This window comes from Pimephales promelas, chromosome 2, assembly GCF_988280905.1.
Source record: "Pimephales promelas chromosome 2, fPimPro1.hap1.1, whole genome shotgun sequence".
Taxonomy (NCBI): Eukaryota; Metazoa; Chordata; class Actinopteri; order Cypriniformes; family Leuciscidae; genus Pimephales; species Pimephales promelas.
The window spans coordinates 22724545-22750951 of record NC_142770.1 but is presented as its reverse complement, the minus strand read 5'-3'; the positions used below and the strand labels follow the sequence as shown (position 1 = coordinate 22750951).

Below are 26407 nucleotides of genomic sequence, written 5' to 3'. Positions count from 1 at the left end.
CTTTAAGACAAAGTTGATATGGTCCACCGTTTCATCACATCCGTTTCATAATTGCCCTTACACAAACGGTGGACGATATCAACTTTGTGGCTTAAAGTGGATGTCTCGTAAAGAGCATAAACGATACATGCTTGATAACTCACCTGTTTCCTCCCAAGAAACATTCACAAGACTCTTGCGTTTGCTCTTCAAATTTAGCGTTGAAAAACAATGACGCGTCAACCGCAACGGAGACGCAGCCCGTGGCATTCGTCTGGTAGGAGAACAAAGATGGACGATTAAGTCAAGCACATGCATAAGTAAAACACTCAACGGTACGGCAGGAGTCACACACAAACCTTTGCGCTTTCAGTCAGGCACGGTCTGCTCAAATCACCAAGCAGAACGGATTCGAACGGATCACGGCACGCTTCCGGGTACGGGTTGGCCGCGTGTATCTGGGAAACACAAGTACGAGATAAACGACCGATCGCATCAGTCATCGAATTGCTCTTACACAAACAGTGGACGATATCAACTTTGTGTCTTCAAGTGGAGATCTTGTAAAGAATACATGCTTAAGATCAGCCAATAGCTCACCTGTTCCCTCCAAAGTAACATTCACAAGACGCGTCTCTTGCGTTCGCTCTTCAAATTTGACCTTGAAAAACAATGACGCGTCGACCGCAACAGAGACGCAGCCCGTGCCATTCGTCTGGTAGGAGAACATAGATGGAAAATTAAGTCAAGCACAGGCATAAGGACTCAGCAGTACGGCAGGAGTCACACACACACACACACCTTTGCGCTTTCAGTCAGGCACGGTCTGCTCAAATCACCAAGCAGAATGGATTCCAACGGATCACGGCACACTTCCACGGGTTGGCCGTGTGTATCTGGGAAACAAAAGTACGAGATAAACGACTGATCACATGCGTCATTCAACTGCCCTCACCATCTTTTAAACTAAACCCCTGGGTTAAACTCACCTCCACCATGACCATATTTAAAAGCGGTCATTCAACTTCACATTTCACATGGACAAAGCTCTGAAATCACCTGCAAAGACCCAAACAAACTCACATATATTGCAGAATGCGTTCAAAGATGCTGGCTTCAACCAAGGATCACTACTTCCCTACAAAAGCAGACACCAAACAGATCCAAACCTTGCCTTTTTAAACAGCCCAGCCAGCTGCAGCCACTGACGAGTAGGAGGAGTTCCAAGATCCAATCAGCCGTCGAAACACCAATCAGCTGCCGGAATGATTACGGAAGCCACGTTACCTGTAACACAACAACCGCAAGCAACGCCCCAAAACTAATCACTATAATACGTACCCAACAGGGTCAAAAAATCTCTATTAATAGACGTCATAATGAATTCCAACCCATCAACTCCATCATATCCGACTGGAGTTTCATTTGATTCACTTCATTGTCTGCTCAGTACTTGACACAAATTCATCTTTGACACCGTTGTCCCAAATCATTCCATGTAGGCCGCATCTGGTTCGTGCACAGTTTCCCTGCGTTGCACGCAACACATCTCAAAAATGTAAATGTACAATTCCCATCACAAACACAATTGGATTCTTACAAAATACATGGCTTTACCCCATTTGGTCCTGCCGCTGAAATAACTCCCTTTTTCATCCATACGTCAAGTCACATATATTTATATAATACAGATTCAATCAATCAATCGAGACAACGTCACAGTGTTTGTTTATTCGTAAAAAACAAAACAAAAAACAAAACACACACTCAAGATTGGTATGACGTTATGATGAGCGATGGTGTCCTAAAATCTCCTGAAGATCTGTTCGATAGACTGGAGCTAAACCATTTGCAGCTTTAGAAGTCAAAAGCAATACCTTGCAATTAATACGGTGGAAAAAGGCTGTTTTTTTAACGTACGAAATATGCTTTTCAAAAACACTTTCAAAAAACACGTTTCTGGTCCACTGCGGGACATGCCGATGCTTTATTTCTGACACGTGCAAAGTACCACGAATCGATGTCACAAACAAATAACTCAAGTTTATTCCATCAAAAATAAAGATGCATCGTAACATAAAACAAATGACTTTTAGGCCAATTGCTGGTTTGTGGCACCGTGCCACTCTCGCTCCACGTGCACGGCTCTTGCACCAGCGCCCCTCTCCGGGCTGTCGGGGGTGGCCTATCATTTATGCAACTTTCCCCCTCTCACACACAATTGACTGATATTTAAATGAACAAATTCATACAAATTAAATAAGGTGGTAAGTATGGCTCCTACACCACCTCTGAGTATTACCTCTGTCTTGTCTGGATTTCTAAAAAAAGAAAATGACATGTTTTTGACGTTTAATTAACCCTTTAACAGTCACACTAAGAAATAAATAGGCCATTTTTTTTTTAATATTTTTTTTATAAAATGGTGTTCCTTAGTCCAAATTTAGCAACTTTTCAGTTGTTTTTTTTTTTTTTTAAATGACCCAATCAGGAAGCAGATACACATGTCAACCAGCCGGTTGACTTGCCCATTTAGGGTAATTCACGGCATGAAGTAACTAGTATTAGGCATTCGTAGATTTTTTTTCTTGTGTGAATCTTAAGTTGAATATTTTTTCATATAAAAACAGTACAGACAGTAGAAAAACTGTTAACAATATAATCCATTTTCATTTTAAAATCATGTTCTTATTATAACGCATAAAATAAAAACATTCTAAAGTGAACAGTAAACAATATAAATCAAGAAATGTAACACACAAATACAATACTAAACAAATAATTACAACTGTAATCAATAAATAACTACAAATATATACTTATAAATATAATAAATGAATAAATAAATAAATAAATAATCTCATCGTGCATAGGTCTCATCCTTGCCTTACTCTTAACTCATCTCTGGTGATATGCAACAAAGCGCTGGTTTTTGTACAACAACTTCCCATCTCCACATTTGGAACGTCGCCAACGCGACACTCCACTTTTGCACAAGTTGCACCTCCCTCTCTGAGTGTAGGCCGGTGTCCAACGCCATCATGTCAGACTTCCTGGGTGGGGTGGAGAACTCGGGGGTTGGGGCCATGCATTCACAATGCTCACATCGATGATGTACCCAAACAATGGCAGGTACCAGCGCCGGGACTTCATCGGTGTTTTATAGAGGTGCACGAGCGAGTATCAGAGAGATCGATGCCCCCCCATGGCTTGATTGTATGCCAAGACGATGGATGGGCAGGGGACGTCGACCTTCTGTTGCGCCTCCTTTGTGTATCTCTTCACCCCATAAGCATTGCTCAGCAAGGTGACACACTTGTCGTCGAACCACTTTACTGCGACGACTCCCTCTGATGAACGGAAATCAACAAAACCTCGGCCTCGCTTCACCGTTGCACCAACTGAAAGACATGGGAATTTGTTTTTGTGACTACAGCATGCGTCACAAATTTCACACCAACACTGATATAATACCTGTAACAAATGGAAGGCATGTGTACAGTATATCTGCATCAGAAGAAAAATGTGTGTACATGTGTAACAAGAGTTACTTAAAACATCAATTAGTATACCACAGTAACCAGAATTAGGTTCGGCTCTTGAAATGAATTGGCTACGACCTCTGTTTGAATAGCAAACGCAGTATCAAAACATTTATTTTAACATTCCAGATGGATTGTGAAACACACAAAAGAAACAATAATAACAAATTTCCCCAAAATAGTCCGTCAGTTAAAAGAAAAGAAAAAAAAAATCAGTCCAGTCAAATAGTTCAATGTTCAACTCACTTGAGTTTCAGTTCCAATCAATTCAGTTCCAATGTGGTTTGTCAAAAGGCCTTGTTTCAAATCACTACCGGCAGTGTGTGATAACGTTGGAGATCTCTTTCAATCTTATCTGTACGACGTATCCGAAAATGTGCGGTCCATCCACTTGGTGAGTTGATGGCCACTGGTTACGGTCACACTCCAGAATCACTGAATCGCTGAATCGCAGGATCGCTGGCTCGCCGTAGAATCTCTCTCTCTCTCTCTCTCTCTCTCTCTCTCAACAGTGGCAAAATATGCACACACACACAAAAAAACCAGTCTGCATACAGCAAATGCAAAATATCGAATTAGTAGCTGTATATGGCTTCATCACTAATCATTCAAAATCAATACAACTCAAACTCTAAATCACTCCGTTTAAACATGAACACAATGCACTTTGTAACATGTCACCTCAAATATGACTTAGAACAGTCAGTAAGAATATATGTGAATAGCGCATATAAGAATGCTTCCTAAGAATAGGAAGGCAAAAATGTGTTACAAACATCCCTTATGCTGGCTCAAAACCTCGTAGCTAAATAAACATACATGAATTCACGTTACGCCATCTCACAATAACAATAGGTTACTGTCGTTGTAGCAGCCCTTCAACTTGGAATAAACAGGCTTGGGAGTGTTTCCATACGGGTGCACTTTTATTCCGACAAGCGTGCATAGCATCAACACCGTGAAAACTTCAAAGGAAAATAACAAAGGCAGTTTAGCTTGATACAAATAATCCTTTGACAAATGCACATAGATAACAGCAAAGCAGGCAACAATCATCACAAAATGAATCTCATTTCCATTTACATAAACATATGAATTAGTATGCAAAATGTACATTACAATGAACCACATACCTCGCTCCGCATATCAAAGGGTGCTAATAGTGATCCAGGGGGGTTTCTGCCACCATTTAACTTAAACTTGGACAAACTTCGTGAATTAGCTTTACTGCCAAACAAAGGAATAACACTTAATATTTTTCGACCTCAGACATGCATCGTCTCATATCATACCTTCCCGCGTTTACACCGTTCATGAGTGAGCGCGTGAGTGTGCGAACACAGAGAAAATATAGTCCCCCCTACAGATAGCATGTCAAAATAAAAGTCTCATAAAATAGAATATAAAAAACAGGATAATCATAATAAAACACTGATACTGGCCAACTACACTCCCACCACTCATGTTATGAAGAGTGAAGAAAAGGATCAACCTGGCTGAACGGCTCATACTCGAGTCTTAAATCTGTATCAGTGTTTCTAGATATGTGCAGATAAGTACTACTTGGCTCTGAGAGTAACCTACGTCACGAGGGGATAAACAGTGTAAACAGTAAGACTGATCAATCACTCTCGAGGAGGAGAACTAGTTTCTGAATGGGCCTTTCTATTATCAAAGGTTTGGTAGGGCGATCTTGTTTCACTGACGTCCTTTCTCCTACTAACACCTTGACACGACGCACTAGTCCATCACTCTCCTGTGTGGCTTCAACCACTCGTCCCAGGTGCCACTGATTTCTAGGGGTATCTTCCTTTACAATGACCAAGTCATCCACCTTAAGGTTCCGTCGAGTCGTATGCCACTTTTGGCGTGTGGAGATGTTCGTGAGATATTCTCTTTTCCACCGGCTCCAGAACTGTTCGACGAGGTACTGGACTCTTCGCCACCTTTTAGCTGCATAGACATCCTCCTTCTCAAATTTGCCAGGCGGTGGAAGGGCAATCTTGGACTTCATCAGTATGAGGTTGTTACGTGGTTGTACGTTGGGGACACTGTTTGTGTTGTTCTTGTTCGTTTTGTTGTTTTCTGTTTCCTGCCTTATAGGTCACGTGACGTCTCCCCGGTTGCGAGTGGGCGGGGCCGACTGTTTTTAAAAGGACGGAGATTCACATTCTCTCTCTCTCTCACTGGGTTTAGACCTCGCTCTCCCTCTGGTGCGGTCGGACGCCGTGCTCTCTCCCATGTTCCCTCCTCGCCGTGGTTGCTCATGTCGGAGCGGATGCTGTACCCAAAAGCTCCCGTGGGCTTGGCCGATGTTGCCTTTGAGCTAGATGGCGTCGGAACGGTGTAAACAGACCATGCATTAACCCCAGTACCTGTCCTGACATTTGTGTGGGTGTTATGACGAAGTCGTTTATTTTTGTTTTGAGTTGGTGGTATTGGTGACGGGTTTTTCACTGTTTAGTCTAAGATTATTTTAGAGCAGCAGTCAGTGGACCCGGAAGACTCACCGAGAACTTGTCTTTGTTTTGAACGGGAGGCAGACAAGTGTGTTGGATTCGGTAGATATTAGTGAGCAGGGTTCTTCTTTCTGTTTTCTTTGTTACCGTCCTACCTGTCTTTCTTGTTAACCACTGACAATAAATTACTTTTATATCGTCAACGAACGTTCTTGTGGTTTCTTTATATGTTAGGATGTCCCCGATTAAACTCAGTTAGGGGGCACGTAACATATAAATGGGGGCTCGTTTTGCCGGGTTTTGGACCTTATTTATTGATTCATTTCGATTTTTCCTTAGTAAAAATCTTTTTCAGTGGGGGGTCGTCCTGCACGCTGTGAGAGAGCGCTTCTTTTTTTTTGTAGGCTTCTGTGGAAGTTCGCTGATGTATTTATTTATTTTTCCTCTCTTTTCCTTATTGACTGCGGCCCGTTTAGGGAATTTTGTATCATTCGAAATGTTTGATTTAGACGCGTTTATTCTCGCTCCTTCGCAAGAACTGTTGTTATCGATCACACGTGATGACCTTGTTAGAGTTGCCGGGCACTATAAACTTGAAGTGAGTGGTGGCCCTTCCAAGGCTGATTTGCAGGAGATGCTTGTGAAAAGGTTGCGAGAACTGGGAGAGTTTGGAAAAGTGGTTCCTGATATTCCTACATCGCCTGATCAGGGTAAGCGTCTTCCTATTGATCCTTCACCTAGTAAAGCAGCACTAGAATTGAAACGTTTACAGTTAAGAGAGAAGGAGATTGAATGGGAACGGGAGAAAAATAAACTAGAGGCTGATAGGCGGTTAGTAAGAGAACGAGAACAAAGAGAACACGAATTTAGGTTAAAAGATCTTGAACTTGCGCAAGCATTACGCATTAAAGAGCTCGAAGTGAAGGCTCGTGAGGCTGGTGTAGCGTTTAAGCCAGATCAGTTTGACATAACTCGTAACATTCGTCTTGTTCCACCCTTTAATGAGAGCGAAGTGGATAAGTTCTTTGCACATTTTGAGCGTGTGGCAACAACATTTAAATGGCCTAAGGAAATTTGGACCATGACGTTACAATGTGTCTTTACTGGGAAAGCGCAGGAAGCGTATTCCTCTTTAACTCTGGAAGACGCAGCAGATTATGAAAAAGTTAAACATGCTGTCTTACGCATTTATGCTCTTGTGCCCGAGGCTTATCGACAAAAGTTTCGTAGTTATCTAAAACCTGAAGCTCTTACATTTGTCGAATATGTTCGAGAGAAAGAAATGTTATTTGATCGCTGGCTTAGTTCACAAGAAGTAACAACTTTTCAATCTCTTCGTGATTTGATTATTCTTGAAGATTTTAAAAACGGTCTTCCTCAGACAGTCGCTACTCATGTTAGTGAGCATAAAAATCTGACACCTGCTCGCGCAGCTGTGTTGGCCGACGAGTATGTGCTCACACATAAGCGTGTCCTGCCTAATTTAAAACTTTCTCAGAACGTCCCGGGTCATTCAAATGCGTCTAAAATGTCTAAAGAAATCGTGCCTGTCCCTGCTCGTTCTCCAGACCACCGTCCGTCGCGGTCTAGTGGTATCGTTCCGACCTGCGCCTACTGTAAGAAACGTGGTCATGTTTTGTCTGAGTGCTATACTCTAAAACGTAAAAACAAGACGGCAAGTCAGCCAGCTTCTTATAGATCAGAGGTGGGGTTGTGTGTTTCAAATTTGCCTGTGAGTAGTAACGACCCGATTTCTGATAAACACGGTTTTGCGCCGTTTATAATGGATGGTTTCGTCTCTTTGCCTGGGGAGCACTTAAAAACTCCAGTGAAAATTCTGCGGGATACTGGTGCTTCACAGAGCTTTATTTTGCGAGATGCATTACCTTTCTGTGATGAGACTTTTACTGGTGATAGTATCCTGGTACGTGGATTTGAAATGGGTCATGTTAGTGTCCCTTTGCATGAGATCTCTCTTATGACTGATTTAGTTACCGGTAACGTTATCGTGGGGGTACGCCCCTCCTTGCCCATTGAAAATGTATCGATGTTACTTGGTAATGATTTGTGTGGGGGAAAAGTTTTACCTTGCCCCATAGTGTCTCCTGCCCTTCCAAAAACGTGTACTGATGATCTGTCTATTAGCTTCCCTGAAGTTTTTTCCTCTAGTGTCGTTACTCGGGCCATGGCGAGAAAGGAACTAGAACAGGAGACTGAGGAACAGTTTGATCTTAGCGATACTTTTATTGCTCGACCTTCACCCCTTAGCGATAGTGAGTTACGGTTGAATTCGGATTCACTGTCGTTTTCTTCCGAGGTTCCTAAATTTTCTATGAGTCGAGAGGAGCTTATTAAGGAACAGGAAAGTGACCCATCTCTGTCTTCTTTTTTTTTCAGAAGTTTTGTCTGAAGAAGATATTGAGCATACGCCGCATGGCTATTTTTTACGAGATGGTGTCTTAATGCGCAAGTGGAGACCTCTTGTGGCTTCAGCGCAAGATGAGTGGAGAGTTCTTTTTCAAGTTGTTGTCCCAGTTGCTTTTCGTGATAAGGTGCTGAGTTTAGCTCATGACCATCACTTGGCAGGTCATCTTGGCGTTAATAAAACTACGGATAGAGTGTTGCGTCATTTTTTTTGGCCGGGTATTAAGAGAGACGTTGTGAGATACTGTCGAACATGTCACGTGTGTCAGGTTACGGGAAAACCTAATCAGGTGATTCCGCCTGCACCGTTACAGCCGATTCCCGTTGCTTTTGAGCCTTTTGAGAATATTATACTAGACTGTGTGGGCCCATTGCCTCGAACAAAGACTGGGAATCAATGGTTGCTTACCATCATGTGCAGCTCAACTCGTTTTCCAGAAGCTGTTCCGCTCCGTAAAATCACTGCCCCGGTCATTATAAAAGCCCTGATGGGTTTTTTCTCTCTTTTCGGCCTTCCAAAAACAGTTCAGACAGACCGCGGCACTAATTTTATGTCTCGCGTGTTTGCACAAGTTATGCGTCAGCTCGCGGTCCGCCATGTGACATCCACCCCGTACCGACCACAGACTCAAGGTGCATTCGAGGAGTGTCCACCAGACTTTGAAAAGTATACTCAAGTGTTTTTGTCTCGAGTTTCAACGTGATTGGGATGAAGGGGTTCCATCTGCTCTTTTTGCGGTACGAGAGGTTGTACAAGAAAGTTTGGGTTTTAGCCCTTCAGAGCTGGTTTTCGGGCACACGGTTCGTGGACCTTTAAAACTGTTAAAGGAGTCTTGGCTTGCTGAGCCTAAAGATTCCCTCAGTTTGTCGGATTATGTGTCTAAAATGCGTAGTAGACTCAGTCGCGCATGTCAGTTGGCTAGAGATAATTTAGGGCTCCGTCAGAAGAGAATGAAGCAGAGATTTGATCAGAAGGCTGTCTCACGAAGTTTCAGTCCTGGGGATAAAGTTCTTGTGCTGATTCCCGGGTTTGGTTCTGCTTTGCAGGCTCGTTACAGCGGTCCCTATTGTGTCCAACGACGAGTGAGTGACTTAAACTATGTTATCTCTACCCCAGATCGAAAGAGAAAAACTACGCTGTGTCACATCAATCGACTGAAGCGTTTTTGTGATCGAGGAGAAGGTTCAATTTCGGAGCTCAAGTCGCTTTGCCCTTTGGGTAACAGAAATGATGAGCGTGCGTCAAAAGTGGCGCTGTCCAAGAAAGGTGGTGCTGAAGTTGCTGTATCGCTGACTGTGGCGACACCTGCTGAAAATGCGTTTCTATCAGAACAGCTGGGTCCGGTGTTTAGTCCTTTGCTGGAAGATGAGGGTCGTATTCCTTCAAGGGAGATTATTGAAGGGAGAATGGAGAATTCTGAGGTTCTTAATGATTTAGATTTATTTCTGTCTAATTTATCCACCTTAGAACGTAATGATTTAATCTCTCTGTTCAAGCAATATGAGAATCTGTTTCCTGATGTGCCTCGTCGGACAACGAAAATCGAGCATGACATTGATGTGGGCGCTACGCGTCCAATTAAACAACAGCCTTATCGTGTAAATCCACATAAAAGAATGTTGTTTTTAGAAGAGGTGAAGTTCATGCTGAGGAACGGCATTGCAGAGTCTAGTAATAGTCCATGGAGTTCGCCCTGTCTTCTTATTCCAAAGAGTGATGGTACCACGCGGTTTTGCACAGATTTTCGTAGAGTGAACGCTGTTACCAAGCCTGACAGTTATCCCTTGCCACGTGTTGACGATTGTGTTGATCGTTTGGGTTCTGCTGTATTCGTCAGTAAAATTGACCTATTGAAGGGATACTGGCAGGTTCCGTTGACGCTCCGTGCCAGGGAAATCTCCGCTTTTGTGACCCCAGATCACTTCCTGCAGTACACTGCTATGGCCTTCGGTCTTCGAAACGCTCCTGCCACCTTTCAGAGGCTTATCAACAGCGTTCTGGAAGGAGTGTCCAACTGCGAGGCCTATTTAGATGACTTGATCATTTATAGTGATACCTGGGTCTCACATCTGGCCCATCTTTCTACTGTCTTTGACCGATTGTCAGAAGCTAATTTGACCATTAACCTGGCTAAGTGTGAGTTTGGCCAGGCCACCGTGGTATATTTGGGCAAAGTGGTTGGTCGGGGACAGGTGCGTCCTGTCCAGTCTAAAGTTGAGGCGATTCTGAATTATCCTCCTCCAACTACTCGTCGTGAACTCCGTCGTTTCCTCGGCATGGTCGGTTACTACCGATCGTTTTGTAAAAAATTTTCTGTTTTTGCTTCACCTCTCACTGATTTGCTGAGTCCGAAGGTGTCTTTTTCCTGGACTTCACGGAGTCAAGCTGCCTTTGACTCTATTAAAGCACTGTTGACTACTGCGCCTGTGCTAGCGGCCCCTAATTTTTCTTTGCCTTTTGCCATCGCCGTTGACGCGAGTGATCTGGGAGCGGGAGCTGTTCTTCTGCAAAATGACGCGGATGGACTGGAACACCCTGTCTGTTTTTTTTCGCGTAAGTTCACCCGCTGTCAGCGTGCTTATTCGACAATAGAAAAGGAGGCTCTTGCGCTAGTGCTTGCCGTCCAGCACTTCGAGGTTTATGTCGGAGGTGCTTTGTCTCCAGTGGTGGTCTATACAGACCACAATCCCTTGGTTTTTCTTGATCGCATGAGAAATTCCAACCAGCGATTAATGCGGTGGAGTTTGATTCTCCAAGGTTGTAACTTGGAGATTAAGCACATTCGAGGACGTGACAATGTAGTTGCAGATGCATTGTCTCGTGCTTGATGTAAATGAGTTAAATAAATTGGGATCAGAGATTTAAATGTATATTTGTTGTACTTAATTTTTTTTTTTTTCTTTCTCCTGTTCAGCAGGTTTTGGAGATCCTGCGGCCTGCGAGTTTGTAGATGTTTATGGATGATTTTTCCTTTGTTGACTGAAACCCCAATTTATTTTCTTTAAGGGTGGGGGTGTTACGTGGTTGTACGTTGGGGACACTGTTTGTGTTGTTCTTGTTCGTTTTGTTGTTTTCTGTTTCCTGCCTTATAGGTCACGTGACGTCTCCCCGGTTGCGAGTGGGCGGGGCCGACTGTTTTTAAAAGGACGGAGATTCACATTCTCTCTCTCTCTCTCACTGGGTTTAGACCTCGCTCTCCCTCTGGTGCGGTCGGACGCCGTGCTCTCTCCCATGTTCCCTCCTCGCCGTGGTTGCTCATGTCGGAGCGGATGCTGTACCCAAAAGCTCCCGTGGGCTTGGCCGATGTTGCCTTTGAGCTAGATGGCGTCGGAACGGTGTAAACAGACCATGCATTAACCCCAGTACCTGTCCTGACATTTGTGTGGGTGTTATGACGAAGTCGTTTATTTTTGTTTTGAGTTGGTGGTATTGGTGACGGGTTTTTCACTGTTTAGTCTAAGATTATTTTAGAGCAGCAGTCAGTGGACCCGGAAGACTCACCGAGAACTTGTCTTTGTTTTGAACGGGAGGCAGACAAGTGTGTTGGATTCGGTAGATATTAGTGAGCAGGGTTCTTCTTTCTGTTTGCTTTATGTTTATTTTTACCACCAGACTTTGTTACCGTCCTACCTGTCTTTCTTGTTAACCACTGACAATAAATTACTTTCATATCGTCAACGAACGTTCTTGTGGTTTCTTTATATGTTAGGATGTCCCCGATTAAACTCAGTTAGGGGGCACGTAACAGAGGTGGTTTGGAGTTAATGGCTCGAGCGAGGTAGGATCATTTACCCCATTTACAGTTAGTGGACGGCTGTTCACAATGGCCATTGCTTCATAAAACAGAGTTCGAAGGGAAGAGTCATCGAGTCTGCCTGAGTATTGACATAATGTGACATTTAGGACATTACGGACAGTCCGAATCTGGCGCTCCCAGACGCCGCCAGCGTGACTTGCTGAGGGAGCATTGAAGATGAACTCACGTTGGCTTTCTGCGAGGAAGCTCTCGATAGTTTTAGTGTCACACTGCTTCAGTGCTTCTTTGAATTCATTTTTAGCTCCCACAAAATTAGTTCCATGATCGCGATGGAGTTGACGAACGGCTCCTCTGAGGCTGATGAAGCGTCTTAAGGCAAATGGGTAAATGAATCTGTGGATAAGTCCTCAAGCATCTCAATGTGAACAGATCGAGAGGCAAGGCAAGTGAAGATTAAGCCATAGCGCTTTTGCTCTTTGCGGGCTTTCTTAGTGATGAATGGGCCGAAGCAATCGATGCCGCAGTATGTAAAGCAGTGGTGTAGTCTACTTTTTTGTAGTGAGTATACTGTGATATACCAGCGTACCCCCCCCCCCCCCCCCCCCGCTACCACCGCCACCCATTTGCGAAAAATTTGTAAAACTTGTGTGATATTCCTTTAGAATTCTGTTTTAATAGATTTGATTATTATTTTTAAAATTACATTTTATTATGCAATTTCTTTCATAATTCTATCGAGTTACTTTATTTATCTCTATAAACTGTTGTAAATTTGAGCTTCAATGTGTTTTAATAAACTATTATTAGTATTATTGGGCCTACTTGAAATAGGCCTATACTCTACTGTGCAATAGTAATATATTTTTTTTTATATTTTCTTCAAGTGATACAAAACGTTGATTTTGACAGGTTGCATGAAGCAGGGGCGTCATAGGATTTTGATCATTACTTAGGATTTGTTCTAAAAAAAAGGTAACACTTTAGTTTAGGATCTAATGCTCACTATTAACCAGTTTCATTACATGCAAAGGCAGGGTTTTATAATCACTGTTGTCCCAAATGTGAGGTGGGTTAGTTATGGGGATTCAGGGTTTCCCTGAGAAAATTTTTATTTCTCTGATCTACATATGTGCATTTTAGGATGTTTTGAAGGCCAAAAAAAAAAAAAAATAGATAACAGCTTTAAAACCATGTCAGTGGGCACTGGGCAGCTGATTATTTCTCTCTCCTCATCAGCATCACCCTCTTTTTCTCTTTGTTTTTATCTTGCCCTGTTTCTTCCCCTCCTAAAGATGAGCTTTGACTAATATAGGCTTTTCATTTTTATCAGTCAATGAAGACAGTAAACATGGGGTCAACTGATAGGTGGATTTTCCCTATGAATAATTTTTCTCTGACACGTTTATTCACTGAAAGCTACTAAAGCTAGGTAATTAAGTTTATTAAATGCATTCAAAACATATAGGCTACACGTTCATTATTGATCTTACAGGGCCATAGACAGGGCTTTATAATCACAGAGGTCCTAAATTTGAGGTTGAGGCTTCAAATTTTTTTTAATTTCTCTGATGTGCATTTCAAGACGTTTGAAGACCAAAAAAAGAATAAGAAATAGCTTTAAAACCATGTCAGTGGGCAGTAGATTCTCTTCCTCGCTGAGCTTTTTTAATGTACTAAAGGCTACAATTTTTATTATATTCTCAATATGTACACATTCGTTATTACTCTTGTGGCAAAAATGATGAAAAGGTCTTTGTTAATGTTTCTTGTCCCCTCGCAATGACAGTAAACTATTAAATTGCATGAGTCACGTTACAGGCCTATTTATTTCAGTTCAAAATGGCGAAATTAGACAAAACTATATTAGTTTGCCTGGTTATTTTTTGTCATTCGTTTAACATTTATGACCTAAAAAATGTAAAATATGAAGTTTAGCCATGCACTTACATCTTATCTCGCACTTGCCCGTAAACTGAAGCGTCGAGTTGCTCTGCTGAAATTTCGCGCTCAGCGTCTATATAAAGCCCGCCTACTTTGATTTGATTTGTCATCTCAAATATTCTGACATTGACGAGCAGTGACAGACCAATGAGGCTCAGATGAACACGAACACACACACACACACACACACACACACACACACACACACACTACACACACTCTGTGCTCTCTGCTCGCGCGCTGAATCTGATAACAGAACTTACTTAGGGAACACGGAATTCTGTCGCCAACGTTTAGGGGGGCTGATGTCGTAGGAAATGTATTTCACAAAACGATGTTGTTACGAATCCTCACGCTTTTTAAAGTGGGCATACGGAGATCTTTGACATTTCCTAGTGGGCATACGCAAATCCTTGACATTTTCTAGTGGGTATATACGGCGTATACCTGCGTATCACGTAGACTACACCACTGATGTAAAGGGAGCAGAGGCATCTACCCGTTCCTTAGGAAGCTCTGCCATGCGTTGTTCTTCCACAGGCCGCCTGAGTCTTCTGCATTTCACACATCTGTGTATCAGCTTAGCAACAGACTTACTTCCACCGATGACCCAAAACCCATTGGCTCGAAGTTCTGTTAGCGTTTGATTCCGTCCTTGGTGACAGATCCTCTCGTGGTAGTGAGTCAAGATCAGCTTGGTAATATGTCCTCCTTTGGGTAGAATCAAAGGGTGTTTGACTTCAAGGCTTAAGGATGACTGACCTAGTCTCCCACCAACACGAAGTGCTCCGCCTTCTAAGATGGGATCCAAGTGAAACAGAGGGCTGGACTTTTGAAGACCCTTTCCCTTTTGAAGTATCTCAATCTCTTGGGAGAATGCTTCTTCTTGTACAAGCCTCATTACTGATTCGGCAGCTCTCTCACGCTCTTCCACACTCACAGGTTCACCAGGACGAGTTTGCTTTGAATTCAGCCTCTTGATTCTTGCAATGACTTTCAGGAGTTTTGACCAAGAGGAGAATCGATTTAGACTCTCCTGAGAAAGTCAGACTTAGAAGGTTCTACTTTAGTTGTAAACGCCTGCATTGACCTGACCTCAGGATCACCAACAAGCAACTCAGGAGTGAGCTGAAACTCTGGACGTATTTCTTGTTCCCACAGGAATTTGGGTCCTGGTAGCCAGTTTGTTGTGGAGATGTCCACTGCATTGAGACCCCTCGACGCGTGGTCAGCAGGGTTTTCTATTGTGTCTATGTAATGCCACTGGCTGGGGCTGGTGTGTTCTCCGATCATTTGCACACGATTGGCAACGAAGACATGGAACCTTCTGGCTTCACTGTTAATATAAGCCAGGACAACTTGCGAGTCAGTCCAGAAAAATTCTGCATCGATTGGCATATCCAGCTCGTTTCTCAGCATGACACTTGATCTTGCAGCGACCACTGCTGCTGAAAGTTCCAATCTCGGAATGCTTGTAAGTTTTGTAGGTGCAACTCTAGCCTTTGCCATCACAAGGCTGCAGTGAACTTCACCAACTTCATTCTTGCTCCTCAGATAGGAACACGAGCCGTATCCTATATTGCTGGCATCTGAGAAGTGGTGTAGTTCCCTCGAGACAATTCTGCAAAAACCTTGCGGTTGGTAGCATCTTGGTATTGAGACTTCATTAAGCCTTTGTAGGTCGCTCTTCCATCTCTCCCACCGTGGGCTTAAGTCTTCGGGAAGTGGGTCATCCCACCCAATGTCTCGACGGCACAGCTCCTGGAGGATGCACTTTCCGGTTAAGATGAACGGAGCTACGAATCCGACTGGATCGTACAAAGAAGCAATGACAGATAATATGCCGCGACGTGTGGGGGGCCTGGTCTGTGGATTTACATTGAAGCCAAAGGTGTCAGGGACCACTGGATACCAAGAGCACGTTCTGCTGGAGCTGTCCAGATCGAGGGGTTCAGATGTGACTGCTCTCTCAGTTGGGTCCACAGAGTCCAGAACTGACCTTTCGTTTGAATTGAACTTATGTAGACGCAAACCTCCTCTCTCGCACAGCTCTCGTGCTTCAGCGATCAACTTCTTTGCTTCTTCTACGGAGGGGACGCTGATAAGCCCATCATCGACGTAGAAGTTCTTTTCAATGAAGGCTGATGCTAATGGATACTCTTCCTTGTGTTGGCGTGCCAGGTACTTCAGACCAAAGTTGGCGCATCCGGGTGACGAAGCGGCGCCAAACAGGTGCACAGCCATTTGATACTCTTGAGGCTCTGCTTCAAGGTCTCCATCCTCCCACCAGAGAAACCGTAAGTAGTTCCGTAGTTCAGGTGAAACGTAAAACTGATGGAACATTTTCTCTAGGTCACAAATTATGGCTACAGCCTCTTTCCTGAAACGACAGAGCACTCCAAGGAGAGAGTTGATCAGGTCAGGACCTGTTAGAAGTGTATCATTTAGTGAGACACCACGGAACTTCGCTGAACAATCAAATGCGACCCGTAGCTTCTCTGGCTTCTTGGGGTGGAACGCCCCATGGTGTGGTATGTACCACGTAGTCTGCTGTCCTGTTGCAGGAGAGGCTGGCTCTGCGTCACCTTTCTCTATCATATCTTTCATGAAGGCCTTGTACTGTTCTTTATATCGCTCGTTATTTTTCAATCTTTTCTTTAGATGCTGCAGTCGAACTGTTGCAAGCTTCTTATTGTCTGGTAACAGAGGAGGCTCTGTGCTCTTGAAAGGGAGGGGCATTTCATAGTGTCCATCTTTCCTTTGAGTTATGTTGTTGCTCAGGAGCTGAATGAAGCGAATGTCATCTTGTGACACATACTTGTCTACATCTGCACGCTTCCCTTCATTGAAGTCTGATTCCAAGACCTTCAGCAGGTCAGTGGTTGATGGCGCTGGTATTTCCTTCACTGTCACTCGATGGACGAACCTCTGGTTTCCCTGGCGATCCAGATGTGGATTGGATGAGCCTATGATGCTCCAACCGAGTTCCGTTCTCTGAGCAAAAGGATCGTTTTCGCCTCCTATGACGACTTCCTGGGGGGCTAACGCCAAAGGGCAATCACTTCCAATTAACAGTCCTGCCTCACAGTCCTTCAACAGCGGGAGTTTGTTTGCTAAATGCTTTAGATGAGGCCACAGCAGCGCTGTTTCTGAAGTTGGGATGTAGGACTTGTCGACCGGAATGAAGCCACGAGTGTAGGCTTGGCGTAGCAGAATCTGTTTTCCGGACTGTAGTCCTCGAACTTGTAGACCGCAGACACTTTTACTTGCGATGGGCGTGTCAACAGCTGTCATGGTGCTCAGTTTGAGTCGTACTGGTTTAGTCTCCACGTTCAGTTCTTCTAGAAGGTCTTCCAAGACGAATGTAGAATCACTCTGCGTATCTAGAAGAGCATACGTTATAACTTCTTTCTCTGGTTCATTTGCAGATGACATGAACACAGGGACGATGCTTGATGTGGCGAAGATGCGCCGTGTCACCGCATGGGACGTCACCTTGATCTCCTCCTGACTAGTGCCTTTATCTGTGGAAGTGGACTGTTTCTCCTTTGCTTCCACAGACCGGTTCTCTCTCTCTTCATGTAGACAGGTGGGGTGACGTCTGCTGCATATGCCACAAGAGTGTCGCGTTTTGCAATCCTTACTGTTATGTCCCTTTCTCAAACATCCGTGGCACAAATTGTTTTCCCGTATGAAGGTCCTCTTATCTTCCAGAGATTTTGCTGCAAAGGTAGGGCACTTTACGACGCCGTGCATCTCATCTTTGCAGATAGGACAAGGTGGCCTTGACTTGGTGCTGAACACTCTCTCAACCTTTTCCGTGGGATAACTCCCTTTAATGTTTGTGTGAAGTGCTCTAGCTCTCTTGGGCTGTCTGTCATCTGTGGCCTTGATCAGAAGTGGAGAGGCGACAGGGTTACAGGCTATCCGAGCCTCCTTCTGGATGAAAGCTTGGATAATCACCGGATTCGTCCAGTCTTTCCGTGACGACTCTGCTCCATCTTCGTGTGATCCAGTCTGGTAATTTCTTCAGCAATTTGTGGTTCTCTTCACAGTCATCCAAGATGGATAATCCTTTCACATGAGGCACCGCTTCAACGCGTCCTTGCAGAAAGTCAGCAAACTCTCGAAGTGCAGCAGGATCACTGGGACCAACCTTGGGCCATTTCATAAAGGCCTTCTGCACAATGAAGTGGTTTCCGTATCTTTCCTCCAGGACTCTTAAGGCCCCCTGATATGCTTCTTGTGAGTTTCTAAAGAAGAATCCCTCTACAGCCTTACGTGCTTCTCCACTCGGATAGTTTTTTAAATAGAACACATTTTTTCATGAGCTGGGAGAGGCTGGTGGTCTATGAGGGCCATGAAGGACATCTTCCAGTCCACATACTTTAGGGCTTCGCCAGAGAACTTTGGTGGCTCAGGAGCAGGCAGGCGATTCATACTGAGTGAGTTAATGAGTGCTCGAGTGAGGTCATCTTTCTCAGGAGATGCTAGCACATTAGCATGTGCTTGAGGAGGCTGGTACGCGATGGCTTTTGGATTAAGCTGGCCTTTGAATCCAACTGTGAGATCCGTCTCCTTTGGCCAGTCTCTGGAATCGTGTTCAGGGCTCTCGTATGCGTTTACTCTAGCCTCTGCTATTCTTACTTCTGACTCTGCTTGAATTTGCTGTAATCTCCTTTTCTCCTGACGCATGTTTGTCTCTATTCTTTTAAGAGCTACTTGCCTTTCTTCTTCCAACCTTTTAAGAACCAGCTGCTTCTCTTCTTCTCACTTGCTAAGAACTTCTTCTTGAGCTTGTATTTGGTATACAGCTTTAACCTTCTCTTGTTGAGCTGCGAGTTCTGCTTCCGCATCTACATGTTTGCTTGAGCCCTGTGAGTGGATTGAATTTTCTGGAGAGAGCACAGTGTCTGTTTTTGTGTGTCCGAAAACGGATCCATACTCATCCTTCTTAAGCGCCATCCTCACTCGTAGTTTCTCAAGTTCTGGATTGAAGACCTCATCTACAGTTTTTAGCCGTATTTCTATTATTTCACTGATCTCCACCGTGAGTGCTATACAAGCATCCATTTTCGGTACAATGTCCGGGGTGGCATTGTGGTTGCGTTGAATGGGCTCATAACATTCACTTACTGCACTGTGTCGAATTTGGATTTCTTCTCTCATTTTATTTAGTTCATCTTTAGAACAGAATGATTTTAATGTGGTCCTAACCTTTCCTGCCACCTCTTTCCAGGAGCCATAAGCTCTCATGAATTCCTTCTTGTGTTTAATAGCTTCCTGTTTGCGAAACTCTAATCCTTTTTCTGTAAATGTTCTTTCGCGTGAACTAGACCTGACGGCCTGTGGGTTATTGGTTTTCATGGGTAGGTCATGTGTGCTAGCTGCTTCTTCTTCATTAAGTGACATCTTGTTGAAGTTGTGATGCTGTTTGGTTAAATTGAACTACTGGTTTATAGTTTAATTACTGAAATATAGCTCAATAACTCAACCAATGTTAAATATCAAACATGCACTGGGCGATTATCATTAATGAAAATGTAGGCTAACACAAACAGCTTAGCAATGAATGCTATCAAAGGATTTACCCAGGAATGAATTAAACTTTTAACAGGTTCAGTTAGTTCAATAGCTCTCCTTTTTCTCTTTTAATTAAATTACCCTTCTGTATCTTTATATTCACCTTTCACGTGTATGGTTACATCAAAACATCAAACGTTTACAGTATATGGTCTATAAAAGGTGACTTCAGTCCATTAAATAAACATCACTGTTCGCAGTCAAAGAGTCCCTGTGATTTTATGCAGCAATCAGCAAACGAAATAGACCGATCTTGCCCGGGTACCGGTTGACGTGACAGCGTTTGAACAGCAGGTGGCAGCCTTGTCCACAGAATGGCGGGTGGCAGTCCTTCTAACGTCAAGTTGAATTTCACTCCACATCCAGCGTCGAGTTTTCACTGTAGCAGCCCTTCAACTTGGAATAAACAGGCTTGGGAGTGTTTCCACACGGGTGCACTTTTATTCCGACAAGTGTGCATAGCATCAACGCCGTGAAAACTTCAAAGGAAAAAAACAAAGGCAGTTTAGCTTGATACAAATAATCCTTTGACAAATGCACATATGCTAGAAAGCTAGCATCAGATAGATAACAGCAAAGCAGGCAACAATCATCACAAAATGAATCTCATTTCCATTTACATAAACATATTAAATGAATTAGTATGCAAATGTACATTACAATGAACCACGTACCTCGCTCCGCATATCAAAGGGTGCTAATAGTGATCCAGGGGGGTTTCTGCCACCATTTAACTTAAACTTGGACAAACTTCGTGAATTAGCTTTACTGCCAAACAAAGGAATAACACTTAACATTTTATTTTAAGATTACATTAATATTTTTCGACCTCAGACGTGCATCGTCTCATATCATACCTTCCCGCGTTTACACCGTTCATGAGTGAGCGCGTGAGTGTGCGAACACAGAGAAAATATAGTCCCCCCTACAGATAGCATGTCAAAATAAAAGTCTCATAAAATAGAATATAAAAAACAGGATAATCATAATAAAACACTGATACTGGCCAACTACAGTCGTAACCCCGGTTCTATGGGAAGGGCATCCGTACCTGACCTCTGCAGAAGCATCCAATTGCACCAAGTCTGGCTAGACAGACAGAAGCGCGCGGCCAGTGCCCGATGAGGCCACACCCCTCACCCGCGGGCACATAACATCTGGGCGCGCTGCTATTCCTCAGTAAGTATATTCGCTTCTCGTGCGGCAAGCGGGGCAAAGCTGGTGGATCTCTCCACTCGATGTTTCAGAGAACCGGGGTTACGACAGTAACCTATTGTTCTCTTTCATCATCTCGTGTTCTCATCATCGACAGCTCCCCGATTGCCCAATACACTCACAGTGAGGTTCTGAAGCCAGAGAAGGACGGTCACGTCGGGGAGGCGGTGCCTGACACGTCCCTTAATCATGAGCCTGCGATGGTGAAACCACACCTAACTAATGTGGACAAGCAGGACATGAAATACGCATGGGACACATGCGAGATAGTAACCCCAACCCACCAAGACATAATCTACACCCGAAAGGGGAAGAAATGATAGGTGACAGGAATGAACATGGCCAGTCAGCCCATTCACCCTTAATGGTATATCCCAACAGGGTTACAGCAGGGAGGGGCTAAGACGACCCGACCCCTAGAACCGAATGTGCTACCGAGGTACTGGTGACATCCAGCCGGTAGTAGCGCACGAAGGTATGAGGAGAAGCCCAACTGGCAGCGGAGCAGATGTCCTGCAGTGACACTCCCCTAAACAGAGCCCAAGAGGTGGCTAAACCTCTTGTGGAATGAGCTCTGATGCCCCTAGGGGGCTGCACTCCCTTGCTTTGTAAGCCATGGTAATAGCATCCACAACCCAATGTGAGAGGCGTTGCTTTTTCCAAATTGGACTCCCTAAGTGAGGGGGAGCCCATGAAAAAAAGAGCCGGTCGCTCTTCCGGAAAGCATTCGTCCTCGTCACACAGAGCGTTCAGCCTCTGATCCTCTAGAGAGGTAAAAGGTGGAGGGTGAAAAGCGGACAGCTCCAACACCTCCGAAGTGAACGCAGGGAAGCACTTCGGCATGAAGGCCGGGTTAGGCTTAAGGAAGACCTTATCTCCACTAAGAGAGAACTTAGAGCACGAGGGATGAACCGAGAGTTCATGTAGCTCACTGACACGTTTAGCGGATGCCAAGGCCAAAAGCAAAGCTGTCTTGAGAGACAGCAGCTTAAGGGATATACTATCCAAAGGCTTCCAGCACCACGGAGAGGTCCCACTCCGGGACAGTTCTCCTGACGACTGGCAAAGAGCGGCGTGCACCCTTCACAAATCTGCGGATTAGAGGGTGCCGACCGACGGTCGAGCCCTCAAAACCCACACGACAGGCTGAAATAGCAGCCAAGTGGACCTTAATGGTGGAAAAGGACCTGCCTTTATCCATGAGGTCTTGAAGGAACCACAAAATATCAGGAACTGAACACTGATAAGATGTGATACCGCGCCCATCACACCACCCCTCGAACACTTGCCACTTACAGCCATACAAGGGCCGTGTAGAGACGGCCCTGGCATTCTGAATAGTGGTGACCACACGCGGCGAAAGCCCAAGTGCGTTCAGGTTCGTCCTCTCACGGGCCAGGCCCGGAGAGCCAACCTGTCCGGGTGGGGGTGCTAAATCTCACCGTTGGCTTGGGATAATAGATCCGTGCGAACGGGAAGGCACAATGGCTCGGCGTATAACGGAGGGATCATCTCCGCCAGCCACGGTGCTTTGGGCCATCTGGGTGCTATCAGAATGAGAGACAGGCCCTGCTCTCTCACCCTGGCCAATGTGGGAATATCAGGCACAGGGGAGGAAAAGCATACAGGAGCACTCTCGGCCATGGGAGGGCCGGTGCGTCTACCCCGAGGGGCGCGTCCATGTCCCTTAGAGAGAAGAACATAGGACAATGGCAGTTTACGCGCGAGGCGAATAGATCTACGCTCGCCCGTCCGAATCTCATCCATAGCATTTCCACCATCTGCGGACGAAGACGCCAATCCCGTAGATTGGGTTTCCCCTTGACAGCGGATATGCGCCGACGTTCAGAATGCCTGGGACGTGAGTCGCGCGTAGCGACAAGAAAACCCGTCTGCTCCACACCAAGAGCTTGTGAGCTAGGTGGTGAAGTTTCGACGAGCGCAAGCTGTCCTGACGGTTGCTGTATGCCACAGCCGTGGTATTGTCGCACCGTACCAGCACACGATGTCCCTGCGGGCGAGGCAGAAAATGATTCAGGGCTTTCCAATTGGTAAAAAGCTCTAAATAATGTATATGTGCTGAACGTAGTCTGTTTGGCCACAGACCGTTCACCGTTTTGCCCTCCTGGGTGGCACCCCAGCCTGTCAAGGATGCATCTGTCGTCACCACTTTCCGCATCGTAACCGCCCCGAGAGGGGTTCCCCGTGCGTAAAAGTCTGCGTTCTTCCAATGGCGCAGGGCTGCAGTGCGCGCGCGCGCGCGCGCGTCACTGTAACCGAGCGGCAAAGGTCGCGAATCGGGCTGAAATGTAGCGACAAAACCCATTTCATGAACGCCCTCATCTTAAGGAGTCCTAATGGCACAACTTGGGTGGATGAAGCCATGAGACCCTGCATCCTGAGACATGTGCGATATTGCACTTTCGCCCCTTCTCTGAACTGTGACAGACAGCTCATAGAGAGCGAACGCGCTCTAGAGAGAGACGCGCTCGCATGGCAACCGAGTTCAACTCCAAACCCAGGAAATTGACATTCTGACTGGCCGTGAGATAGCTCTTGCCCACGTTCACTCGGAACCCGAGCGATGTGATGTGCGCGAGCACACGGCCGGTGTCCTGCGACACCTTCTCCTTCGATTCGGCTATGATGAGCCAATCGTCTGTGCAAGTAGGATTCTCAGACCTGTTATTCTCAGAGGCGTTAAGCCCGCCTCCGCGCACAGACAGAAAGACCGGGGACTCAAACTGAGTCCAAACGGAAGAACTGTGAATTCGCAACATATGCCCTGGTAGGCAAAACGAAGAAAATTCCTGTGCGGAGGATAAATGCTTATGTGAAAGAAAGCGTCTTTCAGATCGACTGATGTGAACCAGTCGTTCTGTTTTATGGCACGGGCGAGTGCGCCCTGTGTCAGCATTCAGCATGAAGGTGTATTTCCTCAAATGTTTGTTCAACACTCGAAGGTCCAAGATAGGGCGGAGAGAGCCGCCTTTCTTTGGAACCAGAAAATACCGGGAATAAAAACCCTGGTTCATCAGATCGGGGGGTACCGCCTGAATCGCTCCCTTGTTTAAGAGAGAGATGAATTTTCCCCTTCCAGAATGTGAGAAGCTTTCTCTTCCGTGTGAGAAAAGAGAATGCCGTTGAAATGAGAGGGTTTTACTGCCAATTGCAATCTGTAACCCTGCATTATTGTACGCATAACCCACTCGGGAGCCGAAACGGTTCGCCAAGCCGCTTCGTGACTCGCGAGTGTCCCCGCTCGGGACAGAGCAGAGCTGTGTCTTGAGACCAACAGAATTATTTGTGATGCAATGGCGCCATCTCGTGGGCACACTAGAGGCGACATGCGGGGGTTCGGAGGGGTTTCCTCTCTCTGCGGTGAGAAAGGTTCTCTCTGCGGAAAGAGGTTTTCCCTCCGAAACGAATTTGTTAGATTCGTTATTATTTGTGTTTTGTGTGTTTTGTGTTGGGCAAACACTGCGTGAACTGGGCAAACATAGTGTGGTGTACACTGTGCTAAACTTTCACCCACAAGGAGCCCCCTGAAATTGGGGGGAAAACACACATCTCCTGAACACATGAACTGGGCAGTCTCAAGTGCAGGCAGAAAATACTATCCGTTTTTAGGGATATAGAAGAATAGTTTGTTTAAACGTGTATTTGGTTATGTGTTGGGAAACACAATGACCAAGCCTTCCACACACACAACGTGCACTAGAAGCACATGGCTTGCAGCCGCAACTGAGCTGTGCGAGCCCAGCTGGTTGATTTGTGAGGCAATGGCGCCATCTTGAGGGTGGACTCGGGGCGACATGCAAGGGATCAGAGAGATTTGCTCTCTATGTTGACACAGACATAAAAATCTGCACGAATTCATTAGATTCGTTTAATAACAGTTTGTGTTTTGTGTTGGGAAACACTGGGGCAAGCCTTTAATAACCGTTTTTGGTGAGGGAACCAAGTGTGTTGCGGTGTGGTAACACTGCTTATGTACTTTCCCTCACAACAGCCCCCCTGTGGCTTGGTAGCCACGAGACGGGATTACCCGACCGTCCGAGGGAGACCCCGTGTCTTTCGGACAAGGGTTCCGGGACCGGGAGAATACGGAGGGCTCGTGGCCCGTGAACGCGGGCTGGAGGCTCCCATGGTGGAACAGCAGGCGGGCTGCTAGCGTTCAGGGCCGCCTTCCTACTCATCAAGGCCCGTGAGACAGTGTTGACAGTCTAGCGGGAGGCTCTAGGCGCGCTTGAGAGCTTCGCGAACACTGGAAAAAAAACGTTGAAGAGTTGTTTCCTCAGGCTGGGCGGTGGTACCCGCGTTTACCCGTCGTAAATATTCCTATCCTGGTCGGTGGCGCTCTACGGAGCTGGCCACACAATGTTGAGACGAACGGCCGCTCGCTCACAAGCTTCCAGGAGGATCGACTGAGGCAAAACCGCGTGAGCGCTAGCTTAGGGTAACGTTAGAAAGGCCGCGTCATCCTCGTCGCCGGAACCGTACCGGTTCGTCAACGAGAGTGAGGTTTTCCCGCGAAGATGTCCTCTTCAGGGAATGCGGATTGGGCTGAATACCGCTCAAATATTTTATCTGTGGCGCTCCGGGAGTCCCCCGGTAGCGCGTCATCATCACCGTGTCCCCCATCCGAGTAAGAAATGCCAAGCACGGTGCGCTGGATAGTGCAACTAAAGCCGGCTTTGTAAAAAGCTACATGGGCAGCAATTACAATGACCGCAATTCTCCGGGTTCTCCAAAGCTCCTTGAGCGTGCTAAGCCCAAGCGGACCGCGCAGAACGAGAGGGTCCTTAGCGGCGATGAGAGCACCACACGCGGCCGGGCAGGCTCGTCGCGATGGACTGTTCCCCAGGGGAAGCGGCTGTTAAGACGGTCACATAGGTCACGTGGGTGGGCCAGCGGTGAAGAACTCGGAAAAAGGAGGAGCAGGTGAAGGACAGTGAGAGCTCGGCGGCTCCGGATGCAAAAAACACAGCGGACAGGCTGAAGAAAAACGACTGTCACTCACGTCTGGCGGAGGCTGATCTGGCGATATGTCCTCCTGTAGACTCGAAAGTGGACAGCGTAACGTTAATCCAACCGAACTGTGTCAGTGCAGAGGTCGCGAGGTCGCGAGAAGCGAATGTCAACTGAGGAATAGCAGCGCGCCCAGATGTTATATGCCCGTGGGTGAGGGGTGTGGCCTCATCGGGCACTGGATGCGGGCACACGGATGCCCTTCCCATAGGTGGATCTCGAACACGAGATGATGAAAGAGAACGCATGGCGTTTCAAATAACAACAGTAGAAGTGAAGATAAACATATCAATTATCTCCGACTGGTTTTGTTTCATTGTCAAAAGACATAACAGGAATAACAAAGTAACAAAGTGCACATAATGCACATTATAGTTTCATAGTTTTAAATCAACTTAAAATGAAATGCTAGCAGAAAATCTCACTTCTGATGTACTCACCGAAGATTCTTAAAACAAGCAAGGAAAACAAAAGT

General features: G+C 45.6%; 1 long non-coding RNA gene across 1 annotated transcript; it reads right to left on the bottom strand.

Moving 5' to 3' along the window:
• Window positions 1–1717: 1717 nt before the first annotated feature.
• Window positions 1718–7103, bottom strand: LOC120477152 (uncharacterized). Its single transcript, XR_016145786.1, has 2 exons — window positions 4655–7103; window positions 1718–3380 (listed from the first exon to the last, which is right to left on the bottom strand). It is a non-coding gene; the product is annotated as an uncharacterized LOC120477152 (long non-coding RNA).
• Between the last annotated feature and the right edge of the window lie 19304 nt (window positions 7104–26407).